The following is a 17510-nucleotide window of genomic DNA, read 5'->3' as shown; positions in this document are numbered from 1 at the left end:
TTGGTTTGCTAAAGGCCCCAAACCTAAAAACAACAATTACATATGAACATGGAGGAGGGGCTTATGAACCAATAATTGCATGCAACACTTACTGGACTAGATTATGATTAAACTGCTAATGACCTGTCACTCAAGAGCAGGGCAGATGTTTACAGATGCCTGGTACCAACAGCACAGCTCATCTGTCAGAGTCAGCCATGACACTTACCACACCCACTCACTTAGCATTGCCACCATTTCATAACATTGCCATGCATTCAACAGCAAAAGTAAGTGAGGAGTTTAAAGGTTTATCAGTATTATGGTCATAATAGCTTGCTATAGTGACACATATTTAAGCACTTCTGAACCTTTGTCCATTCTTCCTCTTGTCGCTGATGTGGAAGCAGCCATTTTTGTGCGGTGCCCTCCCCAGCCCTCGCCCTGATGTGTGACACTCATGACAAATTAGGTGTGGAAGTGAAGGTGATGGGCTGTGAAAGTAATGCCCCTGCCCCCAACTCTACACAACACACCCGCACGGACAGCTGCAACACAAAAACATTGATATATCAGTTCAACAGTGAAACAAAGGATGCCATAAAGGTACATCAAACTAAGATTAAAATAAGGAATGAAAAAAGATAGTTGCTAGATACTTATTAAAATCATGATACTACAGTATGTTCAAGTGAATGTTCTTTATATTAAATCACAAAACCGACACAGAATCTAAATCCAATCAGTTGTTCTTTTAATTAGAACAGGTAACATCGTTAATGTTACAGAATCCCCCCCAAAATGCTCAACTTAATAGCATTTTTCACACCTGCCTAAAACCTTTGCTATTCACTGAAAATATATATGTGCAAAAATACATGCCCTTTCCACTATACTCCAACAGTATGCTATTTTTATGTTAAATAAAAATGAGACACTGAGAGTAGCAAAATGTGGAATGGTACATTTTATTTTATACTTGCAGAAGACACATGCGCCAAGAATCTTCAGATACAATCTTTCAACCAATTAAAGTCACATTATTTGTACCTTTACAATGAAAAATTGAGCAATTTCCACCAGGATAAAAAATGATGATACTGCATTGCATACCAATTATCTAAACATTACACTAATTCCCATAGAAGTGTTTAAATTATATGGTTGGTTGATTGCATGATGAATTAAAGAGCATTTTTCACTGGGAAATCTCATCCCGCAGTGATGAGGAGTGCAGCTCTGAGGCACAGACCAGACAGACTAGTGCAGTGTAACCTAATAAAGCCATCCTATTAGGATTATCAGCACCTCTGAGACCTCCTGCAACCTGTAGCCTCTCTCTGATCCACAAGTTCTTAACAAAGAGACACTCCTGGTAATGTCAATATATTGGCAACACAATCTCATATTCAAGTTGCTGTAACTGACCGAGTAGGAAAATCAGTTTTGGATATAAATGAAGAATTAACAAGTTACATGTTCCTGTGCACAAATCCCTTGTAGACAATTTGTGCAAATAGCATTATCCAGACAGTATGCAACATATGGCAGCAATGGGTTTGAAGTAATGAAGATTTTTTTTGCATTGCAGCTAGAAGGTTCTGGGTTATATTCCCAGCAGGACTTTTCTGTGTGGTTTGCCCATTGTAATGGAGCACATAATCACATCTGACTTCTTATATTCTTTCACTAAAAAGCATAGTTGCCTTGAACTTAGTTTTAGGGTCCATGTTATGTTTTTCCTGATATTTTGTATTGCTGTATGTAATATCATAATATAGCTAAGAGGTTTATATGAATCTTAAAGCTGTTTGCCATTGGAAATTATAATGCGTTAAAATAGTTGAGACCATAATTTGACCTTGTTATTCTTCATAATGAACATACTATTTGCCCTCATCACATTTCTTTTTTCGCTATGACACAGTCACATAACACTATGTTATCAAATGTTATCAAAAGGTAGTGCATAAGTAGTGCTGTCAGTCAGTATGATAATCCCAAATATTGAAGTTTCCTGCTGAAACTGCCTTTTTAATGTGATTAAAACATTGCTGAGGTTGACAAGAATTAATCTTCACAGTATATGCCAGACTATATGACAATTTTACCTTAGTAGCAACGCACCAGGAATAGACTTCAATAAATCCTAATGAGAAGCAAAGAATGAGTATTAGATTAGAAGGTGATTGTGATTACCAAGGATCAGGAAAACATTATTGTCTGACACATTAACCTGAGGCTCACATTATCAAAGTTGTATCAGGTAATTGACAAGGCCTTTATAATTAGGCATGCTGTTCAAGAGCGACACAGAAGACATTTCAGCTCACGACGCACAGCAGGTGATATACCCACTCACCACCCCTAAAGGGAGCACAGAACAGAGCTGGTTAACTTTGATCTTAATACTCAATGTTTTAACAGGGCTCACACTTTCACTTAGAATAAAGAAAATGGTAACTGTGTAATTTAATAAGACAAAGGGTGTATACCTGTAATATCAGATTGACTACTAGATTGACATTTACTAGGCTAACGATGTGTATTTGATATTTAGGTTCCTATTTTGGCTCGTTGCAATGCTTTGTCCATCGATGCTATTGTCCATTGTTAGGTTCACTGATAATGCTAAAGTTGCTGTTGCTTATTTAATAAGAATTTTTAAGTTAAATTAAAATTATTTGCGCTTTGACTCCTTCCAAACTTCCAAAATCTCAAAACTGAGGGAAGAGTAGGTATCAATGAATAAAATAACCAACTTATTGATAGTTGATTCAATTGTTTGGGTTATGAGGGAGATGCAAAAGTTTAGACGTACAATATTAGTGCATGATACTGTGAAAGCGATTGCATTTCTCACAAGCACATTCAACCGATCACCACTGGCTGCATGGATTTCCAATCTGAACCACAAATATAGAAAAGAGACAATTTAGGGTATCAGCTGCAGTGCAAATACAGACGTTGCTAGGAGCGCGCATCGATTGACGTGCTCAAATGTTCATCGACAAAAGGAGAAATACTGACAAAAAGAGTGCGAGCCAGAGAGTATAAGGTCCTGTGAGGGAGAGAGAAAAAATCCATAATTGCTCTCATCGCCATATGATTTTCTGCAGGCAATTTCCAGGGCGAACACACTGACCTTTGCCTACTTAATTCCTGTGCAGTAAAGAAACAGAGAGATGATCAGTGAGGCACATAATTACACCCTCATCGATACAGCGATCTATGGGATGGCAACCTCCAGATGAAAGGACGGAGAACATTGCCTCTTCTCACTCACAATGCCTGCACTTTGACCCCCATATTTGCAGGAAAACATATGCCCACACACCACACCATCATCTTTAGAGTGGTGCACATTCCTATCTGGATGCAAAGTCAATGTGCAATGCATGGTGGGTAATGATGATGTGAGCCTGGATGAAGAAGCCCCATATGGCTCTCTCCGTCCATGTCATTACCTTGTTACGCCTTTGACTTCCACTTAGAAAGAGAGAGGGAGGAGAAAAAAAGGTGTTGGAAAGATGGAAAAGTAGAAGAGAGAGGGCTAGTCAGGATCACCCAAGACCACGCTACAACTGAAATTGTCTGGGGTCAACAGTGCCATAATTACTTTAAAATGTCAGCCGGCAATAAAATACAACAGTTCATCTGGCAGAAAGCAAATTAGCTTTGACCATGCAGTGATTACCCTTTCCTGCAGAACCATTAGAAGAGATCAAATCTTCACATTCTCTGTTTGAGCAAAGGCCATCAGAGTACACTCCACCTGACAAGGATGCACATTTACCATTCGGCAGGGCTAATTAATTGTCCCCATAATAGAAGATTTTATATTGGACACTGAAATGGAAGAAAAGTGTAATAACCTGCCAGTTTTATCTTAACCATTTGCTGACACCTCTCACGTTTTACTCTTATGCCATTTCTCTAGCTTCTTAATAGATCTTAGCAGCTGACTGATTTGGATGTGGTTAAGACCTTAGACAATAGATTCCTGCCTGTATTCAGAACTAGGTTATAATAAATGGACCTTATAAGTGAAGAATTTGCCACTATAGCACTCATACACAAACTGTATTAAAAAATGAATCAACATTGCAGCAAATACTATATGGGCAGCAAAAATATAGTTTTTATTGTTTTTTTCAGTTTTCTTACATTTGACCTAGACTTACCCAGTCAGAAAAATAAAAATCCCTAAAATAAAAGGTATTTAAACTGTGCAAAACTTAGCCAAAAGTGAAACTTGTTATGGAGAAAAAGTGTGTAACTCTGAAAACCAGATAGTGATTAAATGATTATGAAGACCGAGAGCAGGTGAGCTTAAAAAAATTATATTGTATTCCCAATACTCAATACACCTTCCGTCTTCCCAGTTCCAGATCTGAGATCAATACAAAAGACAAAAAGTTACGGCATTGTAAATACTGTTTAAAAAGTTAAAATTGCATTGTTCATGTCCATTCACTAGTGTTATAAAATAACTATTACTAGTATATAACTATAATAACTAGTAATGTAGGTTTTGCATATGAGAGTTGGTGGAACTAAGTTCCTACAATGTAAGGCCGTTAATATGGGTATGTACATTGATGCATATTAACAACTGCTTCACCACATTTTTCACCAACTATTACTGAATCTGAACCTCAGCCATGAAGCATCATAACCTTATCAAATTTGCTTTGGACCCAGTCTGTCAGCCAGTACTAGCGCATTGGCAGCCACCACCATGATTAGTCATATTGAATTATACATTCAGAGCATGTAAGATACCTTCCACATCAACACAATACAAAGACAGTGGCTCACATAGAGAGCAATCAAAAACTCTATGAAAACACATAAGAACACCCCTGAACCCACACCAAAACCCAGCTCACACGGCGGGGTTTTTCATGGCGGTGATGCGGATGTGCGTAAACAGGATTAGCGGAGACGGTTCCACTGTCACACAGCCCTCCAGATTGTAATTCTCATGCCTCTCTGACAGCTTGGCACAGCACTAAGTCACCTAATGTTTGCCTTGACATGAAATCCAGACCTGGGCACAGATGAGGTTATCAGTGGGGGGAGATGCGTGGGAGGAAATGCATCAAGTCCTGTTGTTGGAGCAAAGATTTAGTAGTTGGGAGTGTAGCTGTACCGAATGAAAACGATAGAGTTACAACCAAATGTTAGTTAAAGTGAAAAATAGGTTATCAGGAATAGCTCAACAAAGTGTTCAAACTTAAAAATATATAATAAAATAAATAAAAAAATACTGTGATGTGACCTTTTAAGCTTTCCAAGATTTAAATAGCTGAAAGATTACAATTCTCATTACATTTATCTCTCATGACATAAACTTTTAATATGTTCCACAGCACAGTGTATGGGACAGGCAGGGCAGCTTAAAAGACTGCAACCTGTAATTACTGTTCCAGCACTTGATTAGAATAATCTGATTGCAATTATTCAGTGACTTTAAAATACAAGCCTGGAGCTACAGAACAATAATTCAAGGGCAGTGATTGGGAACGTGTTTCTTTTTTGGCCTTAAAATGACGTTTTAATCGACAGAGTGAAAGTGGTTCCCCGCTAAGGAGCCAGCTCCCTCAATTAGAGCCCATTTATGCAGCGAGGGGGAAGATGTGTGCTGCACTGTAGAGTTAATCACCAAGCAGACACTTAGAAAGTTCACACGGATCACGGCTCCAAGCCATCTAATGGGTAAACATGCAGAAATGCAGCACTCCTGCAAGCCACCAAGCAGAAACTAACACTGGGACGATGAAATGAATCATTATTATGGCTCGATTGTGGCTCAGCTCTATGTTTTGAAATTAGAAAGTCATCGCCACACTAAATCCTCTGCCTCTTTGTGTGCTTTATGTTACACAATGTTACCGTCAATATAGTAAGTTTCCATGCCCAGGACACCACATAACTGTGGTGTCATGGGCTTAGTTGTGTACTGGTGCTATAAGAGTAATGTGTTCTGAATCTATATTACCAAATGGATAATTGATTGATGAATAACAGCAATGTTGTGATAAGGATAACAAGTATCTTGCAATAATTTTAGCTAATCTAAAATAGCATTAATTTAACAATTTAATGACACTGGCTCTCTAAGAATTCAGTGGGAGATTAAATACAAGTGTAATGCAACATGAGGGAGAAGCATTACCCAGCTGGCACTGATTCCATGGTCAAAGTGAAGGACAAACATAGCCACTATAATCTTTTTTAGAGGACCAGACATTTGTAGGACTATATTTCCTGATTCTGATTTACCTGGGGTGCGGCGGCGCGCTGCTCTGCCTCTGAGGCTGACTCACCCACAGTGATTAACAGGCCTGATTAGTCTTTTCCACTCACACACATTTGTATTCGTCCTTCAGCGGTCACAGAGCTCCAGTACAGCGTGTCCACACATACTACATGTTCATATCCTGAATGTGAAGACATGGCCAGTCGCTGCTTACACTTAAGAGGACCTTATTATAAAAACACAATTGATGTCTATTGTATTTTTGAAAGCCTAATTGTTATCATCCTCAATTATTCTGTTTCATAATAGACAGTACATTATTAACAAAGCGTCCAGGAGCACATTAATCAGTATGACTCTGCCTTAACCTTGGTAAGTGGCACAATAAGAGACATGCCCTCTCTAATCAGCTTCATTGTGTTCCATCACCTTCGCTCTAACTATATCACAGTGGGTTCAAAGACCCCGCACTACATGTGATTGCCGAAACCATCTTTAATCAGCAGCACTGGTCTTTGTTAGATCACGGAGGTCTACGTCGTAATGAAAACGCCAGCTAGCTCTGATAGCGGCCTAATTGGGAGATAATGAGCCAATAACATCAATGGCTAATGACACACTGAGTGGAAGTCACACCCCCCTCAGGCCACACAGCTCCTCGTTCAGCTCTGATGGAGTACAGGGCTGGGAGTCTGACGGAGGTAGGCCAGGCTCTGTACAAACACGCTGTCTTGATGGCTTCATTAGGCTAATGAAAAGAGATACGTTACTGTTAAAGATGGGTATAGTGCTAGCTAAAGGGGCACAAAGACACTTAACTGATCTGGAGGGTTCAGTATGCAGTTAGCCAAAAGGAGGTTCAACTTTTATGATGCCATTCATGTCACCAAGTGAAAATTAAATTAGCATAGGTGGGTTTCCAGTACAACCACTAGCTGAATTGTTTAAATCTGACACATCTCTTTTGAGATGATTTTTAATACTTTAATTATTTAAAATAATTATTACTATAATTCAAAATTTGTCTTTGTGTTGCAAATTCTATTAAACATTAATGGCGCTGCACAGGTAAAAACTATACTACTATGAAACAAAAAATGAATAAATCCTCAAATGCCTAATCTTAACTTAAAGTTCTCAAACAAGAAAACTAGCAAAATATGAGCAAACAATAAAATAGCAATAAATAAATAAAATCAATAGAATTAGTTAAAATAAATGAAAGACATAGAAGACCACATGGCCAAAGAATAAAAGTGGGTCTTGAGACGTAAAACATTTTATTAGGCATACTACTCAACTGGATCTTAAACTTTATTATTTTTTTATTTATACAATATTTTTATCTACACTGATATTTTTGTTTTAAACTAAATCTGTCATATTAAAATTAAACCGAATTACCCTTCATTAATAAAACACTTTTGATACATTCATCTGTTTTTAAATATAATATCAAAAAGTTCTAAAAGAAATATTTGTTCTAGTGGTTTTAATTTAATGTGTTAAGTTTGTTTATTTTCAGAAGACAGCAACAGCTTATGTCGCCTTAAATACCATGAGTGTGTGGGAGTGCAGAGCAAAAAGTGGGTTGAACTTTTGTCAGCTCCTAACAATGAAGTAGTAACAGTAAACAAGCCTGATGATGCATAATCACATTAGAGAGTCAGCAAGCATGGAGAGACGACCCCACTAAACTATGCCTGCTCCATAACCTGCACATAATCCCAGGGAGCCAGGGCTTGACTCAAAAGGAAGAGGAGGCAGAGCTGACACCGGCTTTCAAATAGAATTACTGTACATGCAATCTTCAGGCCCATTAACCAGGTGTTTCTGAGGCCCCTATAGCCAAGGCTCTTTCTCTTCACAATAAAGTTCACAATAACACAATGAATGTAATGCAGTATATACCAGAGTGTGAGTCTCAATAGGAGCTGACATATATATATATATATATATATATATATATATATATATATATATATATATATATATATATATATATATTAGGGGTGTCAAATTATCGCGTTAATTGCGATTCATTAATTACAGTCATATTTAGCGCGTTATGTTTTTTAATCGCGTTAATCTCATTTTTAATCTCTAACTTTAGTGTTTCTGTATGTGAGTTTCTTTATTATAAAACCTGTTTTTATGTGTTGTTGGGACAACAACAACACACACACACACAAAACACATTTATACATTTTTTTATTTCGGTAATTCCACTCATTGCCGGAAAGCCACACAAAACGCGCGCAGTAACAGCGATGTAAACGTCATGTTCACGTTGGCGGCGTCAGTCGCACAATGGACGAGGTCGAAGAGCCAGTAGAACAGAGTCAGCAGTGCACAGGTAAAAACACATTCATGTCTTGGAAATTATTCTCCCGACGTGAAATATAAAAGAAAATAACAAATATAATATCGCCTGAAAACAACCTGCATAGGCTCATGATGTCTGCACTACTGTCCTATAGTGACCTGCCACATGAGGGGACACGCACACAAACACACACAAACACAAACACACACAAACAAACAAACACCTTCATCATCGTCATTAACCTGAGAACGCGCGGACCACGTTTCTTTCCGTAGACACTGCGCGGACACCGACGTGCTCCCGTGAGCCGCGTGTGGATCGTGTTTTCTCGCGTACGCGGCGTAAACCGCGCTTCCTCCTGTGCGCCTCTAAACCAGAACTAACACCAAGACTAAAACCAGGACTAATCCAGTCCAGAACTAAACCAGGACTAAACCAGGTCTAAACCAGGACTAAACCAGAACTAAAACCAGAACTAAAACCAGAACTAAAACCAGAACTAAAACCAGGACTAAACCAGGACTAAACCAGGTCTAAACCAGGTCTAAACCAGGACTAAACCAGGACTAAACCAGGACTAAAACCAGAACTAAAATAAGAACTAAAACCAGAACTAAAACCAGAACTAAAACCAGGACTAAACCAGGACTAAACCAGGTCTAAACCAGGACTAAACCAGAACTAACACCAGGACTAAACCAGGTCTAAACCAGGACTAAACCAGAACTAACACCAGAACTAAAACCAGGATTAATCCATTCCAGGACTAAACTAGGACTAAAGTAGGTCTAAACCAGGTCTAAACCAGGACTAAAACCAGTGATTTCATATATAAAGCATTTCTCTATCAATAATATTTTTAATATGGTTAAGGAAAGACTGGACTTTTTATTGTCTTTAAGTAGACAAAAGTTATTATGTTCAGATTTCCTCGTCTTTGCTACTTTACAGCAAACAGTTTCTTATTCATGGAGACTTGGGCTCAACAGCCAAATTGGAGAGATTTGTTAAACAATAAATTACTTTATAAAGTCACTTTTTTTAAATCTATATTAGTCTTTTGATCTGCCACAATAATGTAATAATGAATTTAAATGAAAATACCTCAAATTGAAGGCTTTTCTCAGCAATTTTTAGGTGAGATTAAAATGAGATTAATTAGATTAATTAATTACAGATCATAATTAATTAATCTCTCAATTTTTTTAATCGCATGACAGCCCTATATATATATATATATATATATATATATATATATATATATATATATATATATATATACACACACACACACACACACACACACACATATACATACATACATACATACATACATACATACATACACATACACACACATAATAAATACTATATATATATATATATATATATATATATATATATATATATATATATATATATATATATATATATATATATATATATATAGTATTTTTTATTAGTAAGTATTTTTCTTTATGTTTCTTATGTACACATATTATCAATGACAATAATGTATGTGGATTTTCCCAACAAGAGACGGAATATTATTTAGGTAGCACTAAAATACATTTAGGTTTTGAAAACATTTCTATACAAAGACTAAGTTGATAAGTAAGTCTAAGTCTAAGAGCACTTTTTAAAAGCACACTTTTTTATGGCTAATGAACTCTTCATATGTATAACTAAAATAGTGCATTTTTTATTAGGTAATCTACTATTATAACATTACTGTATAAGATGAAGTATCCTCTTTGTTAAAATTTCAAAACTTTGCTGAATAAACTTTTCTCACCAAGTTGTGTGCAGCTGAAGTGTATTCGTCATTACTGTCCCTGAATCAAAATGGAAAGGGTCGGAGAATGACAGATACAGCAGAAGTGAAGGAGAGGATTGTGGGTGGAGACTGAGGACTGAAGCTACAGACAGTCGGGGATGTGGAGAGTGTAGTGAGTGGGTGTTGTTACAGTGGAGTAGGTGTACGAGTGCAGACACAATTAAACAAGTCTGGTAAATAGACACTATACATTTTATTTGGGGTCAGGTATAGATGTCAGATTTAGTGTAATCTATGACTTGCCAGTTTAGTTAAACTATGGGTTACCTGGCAACCTTTTAATCACTTTCATTAAGAAATGGTTAAAACTTACTGTAAGCAAGATGATGTTAATACTCATACAGCCACCTGCTGTCTATACTGAACAGATAGCCTTGCTGTTATAAGGAATTATTTTAATATAACAAAACATTTTAGGCAATTTAGTGTAAAACTATATTAGCAACTTTACTACAGTTACATATGATAGATGTTGATGGACCTACTTAGATTAGATTTGATGGTTGTGGTGAACTATGAGGGACTTTTTGTTCTGCTTTTGCCTTCATTTCCTCATCTGTTTTTCTTGTTTAGTGCACTCCAGGAGAAGAATGCACTTTGGCTGTCCTCACATGGGGTTGCACATAGTGCTCCTGGGAAGTCATACTCCAGTGTTGAGCCAATCCAGAGACATGTAACTATGCCAGTATCTACCAAACCTTGCAAACTCACTGACCTTTGGCCCTCTACAATAGCAATAGGAAATACTAACAAACAAAGCACCGCAACTTTTTGGGATCCCAGTGACGATATATGACAATGTGTCTTGGTTGAGGTTCAAGTATTGTGAATGGATTGTAAAAGTAACCACAAAACTGCAGGAAGATCCCTTTATGCTGTGTTACCTTATTTGAAGACTTACATGGCATGTTTGTTTGATTTTTTTATCAGTTCTTTTCTAGCCTTTATACATAGTTTTTCTTGTATAAGACAATATACTTGATATTCTAATTTTGCAACTTGAAAATAACCATTGTGATATGATGATATGACATGACACTTTTCAATATATCACCCACCCTTAGACATAAAGTGATCCAGAGCTATAGTTTGTAGTAGACAAATGTTCAGATGAATGGAAAGTTTTGTAGTGAGTTGGGCATAATCCATTTCTAACAGTTTGTGTGACCATAAGCCTTGGACAATATCATTTAAGTGTTTAATCCATCATTTTAAGAGTCTGGTTCCAGAAAATAATACAAATATGAATAGAAATATGAGACAGTACATCATGTATGGTATCAAGTAATCAATATCACAGCTTCATTTATATTCTTGTGTCAGTTCTTCTAAATATTGGAATGACTGAAGCCTCCAAAACAGTTATAACATGTATGCACAGTGAATAATCAATTATAGGGCTTGTAAAGAGACCTAGTAACTAAAAGAGAGATTCTTCCTCATATTGAGCTATAATGGCACAGTGGGCAATAGAGGATCCATTATCTCATGAGTCATGACAAAGTAAAAATCGTTCAAACGTCTTTGCCATTGTACAGAAATATGAAGGAGTGTGAAATCATAATTATAGTCAAAAATCTGCAGACAACACAAACGTTACATAGTCCTATTGTATTTTGTAGACTATGTATGATTTTATATAATGCTTGATTGTGAATGTAAGGCTGAGGTTTATTGAAGCTTTTCTACTCACTAGCCCATGTTCTGTCCACCAGCGGAAATGAAAAGAGGTTTACCTCATGAACAATGCAATACTCAAACCATAAAATCGACATATTAGTATATACAGCACCACAAACCAGAAGAATGCAATGTTATTAGAAGAGTGGAAAAATCTCATAAAACCACTCAGTGATTGGCCCAAGACTGAAAACCTATTATTGCACTTTTCAGAGAAAATAAATCAGAGGTTATTACATATACTTGTCAGACTAAATTCCACTTTTGAGTAGCAAGCCATATATTCAACTTAAGCAATTAAACTTTGATACTAGCAGTGCAGCTATAGGCCTTAAGATAGGCAAGGAAAACTAGGTTTCAGTTTAATGTGCCAGTTCTAATACTAAATGCATGAGTTCATTTTTATATAAATGCTATTTTAAGATTATGAGGTCATTTCTACACAATACTTATTATAACAAACAAAGATACTTCAGACAGCATATAAAACAGGAATTAGCATATCCACACAATAGAAAAATATACCAAAAAAGAACACTATATTAAAGGTTTGCCAAGAAAACACAATGTTTGGTTAGTCCAAGCTCAGGAGAGGAAAACATAAAAGCAAGAATCCATTGCTTGGAAAGGTTTTAGAACCGGCAGTGCCACACTCCATTAAATTACAAATCCTTTAAAAAAAACATCTATTTGCATCTTGAAAAAAGAATCAAACAGGGTTTACAAAAGAAGGCAGTTGTGAGGAGACAATAACATAAGCAATGTCTGCAGATTTATTTTGGTGATATTTTAGAAAAATGGTGTGTGTTCGGATGAGTGGGGTCGAGCCTGAAAGCTTCAGAGCCTGGGCAGCCATGTTGGAGGCTTTGTGAGGGGGAGTGAGTTTACTTTAGAAGGCACATCAGTCTGCTGGGACATGCCATTTCCTCTTTCCCACTGTGGAACTAATGCAGTTTCTATTTCATGAAGTTTATCTTTAATCAGAAATATTGTCGACATGCAGTATAAACATCCACCTAATTGGGAGCAGAAATCATTACTTCCTGTGGTTATATTAACTATTACAGTAATGAAACTTCAGGGGACTTTGGTGATACAGACGATAGTCTCCTAACTACAAATACTCCTAAAATAATGGAGCTACTTTGGTCAATATATTTCTAAATAAAAAAATACAAATGACTACAGGTGAAATGCGTGCTTAGCCAAACACAAGGGTAGACCACAAGCATAGCCTGCTGAAACAACTGATAAGCAGTCCAAGTTGGTTCATTTCTAAAGAAAAAAAAAAAGAAAAAATTGCTCTATGTCTCCTAACAGGTCTGTCCATTCCTCTGTGGTTCTTGGCATGGTCACCCTGCAGAAACCTGAGCTGTGTTATTACAAATCTTTAGCAGTGTAGTAGTCCTACAATAAGACATGAATGAAAACAAACGAGAAATCTGGTTTAGGGAAAATCTAAAATATGTGCAGTCAATTGACCTGAGGAGCATGTAGAAAACATGGGAAAACGAGACATTGCTGATCAGACTGACACAGTAAATAAAGCCTAGAATGAATTCATCTCCCTACAAGCAAAAACCCAATACACATATCAGATCTAAGTGCTGCATAGCGATAATAGCTGAATATTCATTTTTGTACAAGCGGAAGACAAACACTCCCGTTCTTAATGACATCTCCGGGGAGGAAGTTCATAACACAAGGTTGTTATGCAAGAGAACTCTGTCACTTTGAGAGGTCAGAGGCGGTTCACATCACCAACATTAGTGTAAAGCCAAATGCAACTAGGTTAGTGACACTTGCTGAATGAAATAAGTTAGAGAAGTGGAAGAGAGTGTGTATACAGGTAGACATGGTGAGGCTGCACTGGCCTACTTAGTGTCAAGCAGCTGCACCTTAACACTGCATATGCTTCAACCATTATTCCCAAAGCACAAGTGACTAATATCTTACAGTGGCTTTGAACTGGTCATAATAAATATATAGCCACACTGGATGACAAAAGTTGTACTATAAAAAGAATTCCAAATAAATAAGGGAATAATAAGCAAACTAATAAGACAGATTTCTCCACGTTCGAGCAGGGAGGTACTGGTTGCATGTATATGCATATCTCTGAGTGTGTCCCTGGGAAAACACTGCAGCTTTAGTTACACTCCTCTGTGCAGTGATTGATGGTTGCTGTCTATGCAGGCCTACATTTTTGAGGAGACTGGAGTACTTACACATGAGCAAACAGAAGATGGAGGACTGTGGCAGACTTACACTACAAAGAGGATAGCAGGACTGTGTGCGGCCCATACACACACAGCTCTGCTGTACTGCAGATCCACCTCCCCACCTTCAGCGCTTGAAGATCTACCTGCCAGCTGCTGCCAGTCGCACAGAAAGATGGGCTTTGTTGGTTTTGTGAAGCCCACCGACAAGACCCCCCTGGAGACAGCAGGTCTCCAGCAGCACAAGCCTGAGCCTTATCCACTCTGCCGCACAGGCAATCTGTTTTCTATATTACCAGCCTGTATCAGTGTACTATGCACTATAGAACAGCAATTGAGCAGGAAATTAAGTTAGGGGATCGGTATTTGGCGGAGGAGAACGGGCTGGTGTGGTCTTTCCTCTGCACATACAAGGATCATTAAATATCACACGACTTTCTTGATAAATTTCTTCTTCTCTCTGCTGCTCACATCAGCTTCCTCCTCCCTCGCCTTCTTTTCCTTCTTTTCTCAATTTCCCCTCTCGTCATCTACCCGCTTCTCTCCCATCTCGCTGTATTTGTAATATGTGTGTAACAAAACATCCTAATGGATGTTTGAACAGCTTGAGATGTGTCGGCCTGGGAACCACCTCTCTGTGACAGGGAGCTATGGTGTGGAATTGAAACTATTACAAGGGAAAATGGGGGATATATTTCTTCTTTTTCCCATTGTTTATTTCTTTTCTTTCCTTCTCTACAGTTCCTCTCTCCTTCCTCTTGTCTATTTTCTCTTGTTATATCATTGAACATACAAATACAGGACGGCGTCTAGTTTTTTTTTTTTTTTTTTTTTTATCAACACATGTTCCTAAACATCATTCCTCCACAGTATCTTTACTATTTAGAGTATTTGTGTGAAAAATAGACACTGACAATACAATATCCCTGATACAAATATATTACAATGGAAACCTTTGCCTTAAATACCCAAGTTTTGTGAAGTATTTTTTCTTTCTTGAGCAGTAAATAAATAATAATAAATAAGGATCCAAGGTTTAAAGGCAAATCTTCATAACATCTCTCAACAGTATTAAGTCATTCAGAGGTATCCTGAACTGGGGAAAACTTGCCAAACCAAACATGTATAGTAAAGTAAAGATACTTCATATTAAGGAGTATGTACTAATTTCTGACCCTTGCCAAGCCCACACATCTCCAAGTGTTGAGGTTAGTTGGAGGGGACCTGGGAGATAAGGAGGCAACAGGTCTAAATCCCTCCTGAAGCAGTCTTGATGGACAGACAAGCCGCCATTAACAATGGGGTGGCTTGTGAGAGTAGCAGTTGATGGAAAGATACCCTGGCATTTGCTGTGTTAAGAAGTGGCCCTTAAAGATTTCACACTTCCAATTTCTTTGAATTATCTGCCATCTCCAGGCTGTCACTCAAGCCCACAATCCTGGTAACTTGCTCAGTGAGGCACAAGGCTGCTTATTGACAAAGCAATCCACAGTGATGGACCAGGGCACGATCAAACATTAGACACTTCGCACAATGTAGAATAGAGGACATGTGGGGAAGGTTGTGTGCGATTTACATTTTGTTGTTGTCCTGGAAACCATATTTTCCATGTTCAAACATGTCTTTCAAAGCTTATATAACAGTTCTGCTTTGTTAGAACCACTCTAGCCATCTACACCAACCGGTCAGCACAAAAAGCAGATGTCCATGTCTAGTATGCAGGCTTTTCATATGTAATCCTGTCCAGGTTTTCACTGAGCATGCACATCCATGGTTCTTTGGCTGTGTCATGACTGATTTCACTAGATTTGAAAATTGTGCCAATAAGGTGTCATCATTTACCAGACCATAGCCGACAGGGCAGAATGAATTTGTCAATGTCCACCTAAGGCAGTGATGACAGCTGATGCTGTAACAACAGCGAGCAGACTGCTTATCAGATCCTTTGATTTACTTGATGTTTCAGACAAGCCATGATAGAAATATCACAACATCCCTATTACTCTCAGCATTCAGTACATAGCATGCAGCCAGTGCTTTCAATGAATTATTAAAAGCCAACAGATTACGCTGCAAGGCTGGAAGTCTAGAGGCATGCTACAGATGCTGCTGAGCAAAATGGCAACATCACAAGTCTGTTTTGTTCATATTTGTACAGGAGGAAACAAGCTTGACTAGGTAACTATGGCAGAAAATATCACATGTTTGAGCCTGTGTGGTTGTTTGTGTCTAAAAGGAGGAAGGGGAGAGCGGGGGATGAGGCCATGGTGTCAGGGCTTGTCTGACATGTGGCGTGGTGGCCTGGCTGGATGGCTGGTTGGGTGCAGCCCAGCTCGAGCCTGGCAACTCTCTCACTTCCCCTTTTTTCTTGGTGCTGCTCTCTCTCCCCCGAGTGACGGGCTGAGACATTAAGACAGGCGTTTTAATTAACTGTGCCACTCTTCCACCTGCTGCCCTCAATATGCTCCGGCCCAGGCAAGCTGTCTCTCATACCAGTGGCTTTTTTTTGCTTTTTTTTTTGCTTTTTGCCCAATCTTCCAATTATTTTGTCAGCCCCCTCTTCTCCCTCCTCTCTCTCTCTCTCTCTCTCTCTCTCTCTCTCTCTCTCTCTCTCTGTCTCTCTTTTCTTTTTTTTTTTTTTTTTTGCCTTTCAGTTCTCAACAATCAAACTTTTCGCTCATGTGCACCTCATTGTGGCCTGATCCTAATAAGTGAAACCTTACACGGATGAGGCATGTGCGACACAAAAGTACTCATTTAATTCCTGTCCTGTCTACTGACCCCCGCAACAATCTCACACATGCACACACACATACACTCAAATCTATGTGCTAATTCGTTTCTTCCCAACACTCATCAAGCTATTCATTAAGACCTGATTGGAGATGGATATTTCTGTTCCCTCATGGCAGAATAAAGCGGGAGATCAAACTGGGAATATTACCAAAATTGCTAGAGAAATAGGCCTTGGAGAAAGTTCTTGTGAGTGCCCAGCCTTTGTGGTTTCAGTTTGAGGTCAACTAAGATTTAAGAAATTGTTAATTAAATATTAGTTTGGCAATTGAGGACAAAATTTAGTTTTGGCACCATGCAGTCCAGAATCAGGTGATTCTAAATGTCCAGATGCTATCAAGAGATACTAGATACTACCAAGAAATACTAACGTAAATCCATGAAATGACATCAAACCATCTTTATTAACTT

At 38.0% G+C, this 17510-nt stretch overlaps 1 long non-coding RNA gene across 1 annotated transcript in view; it reads right to left on the bottom strand.

The window, feature by feature from the left end:
• LOC129411208 (uncharacterized) overlaps nucleotides 1–17510 on the bottom strand; it is a 244771-nt gene that overhangs the window by 137415 nt on the left and 89846 nt on the right. The gene's annotated exons all lie outside the window — the stretch shown is intronic.

Source organism: Boleophthalmus pectinirostris, unplaced genomic scaffold (assembly GCF_026225935.1).
Source record: "Boleophthalmus pectinirostris isolate CB_2022bp ecotype Guang Dong unplaced genomic scaffold, ASM2622593v1 HiC_scaffold_4, whole genome shotgun sequence".
Lineage (NCBI taxonomy): Eukaryota > Metazoa > Chordata > Actinopteri > Gobiiformes > Gobiidae > Boleophthalmus > Boleophthalmus pectinirostris.
The sequence above is the reverse complement of the archived record's forward strand: the minus strand, read 5'-3'. Positions and strand labels throughout refer to the sequence as shown.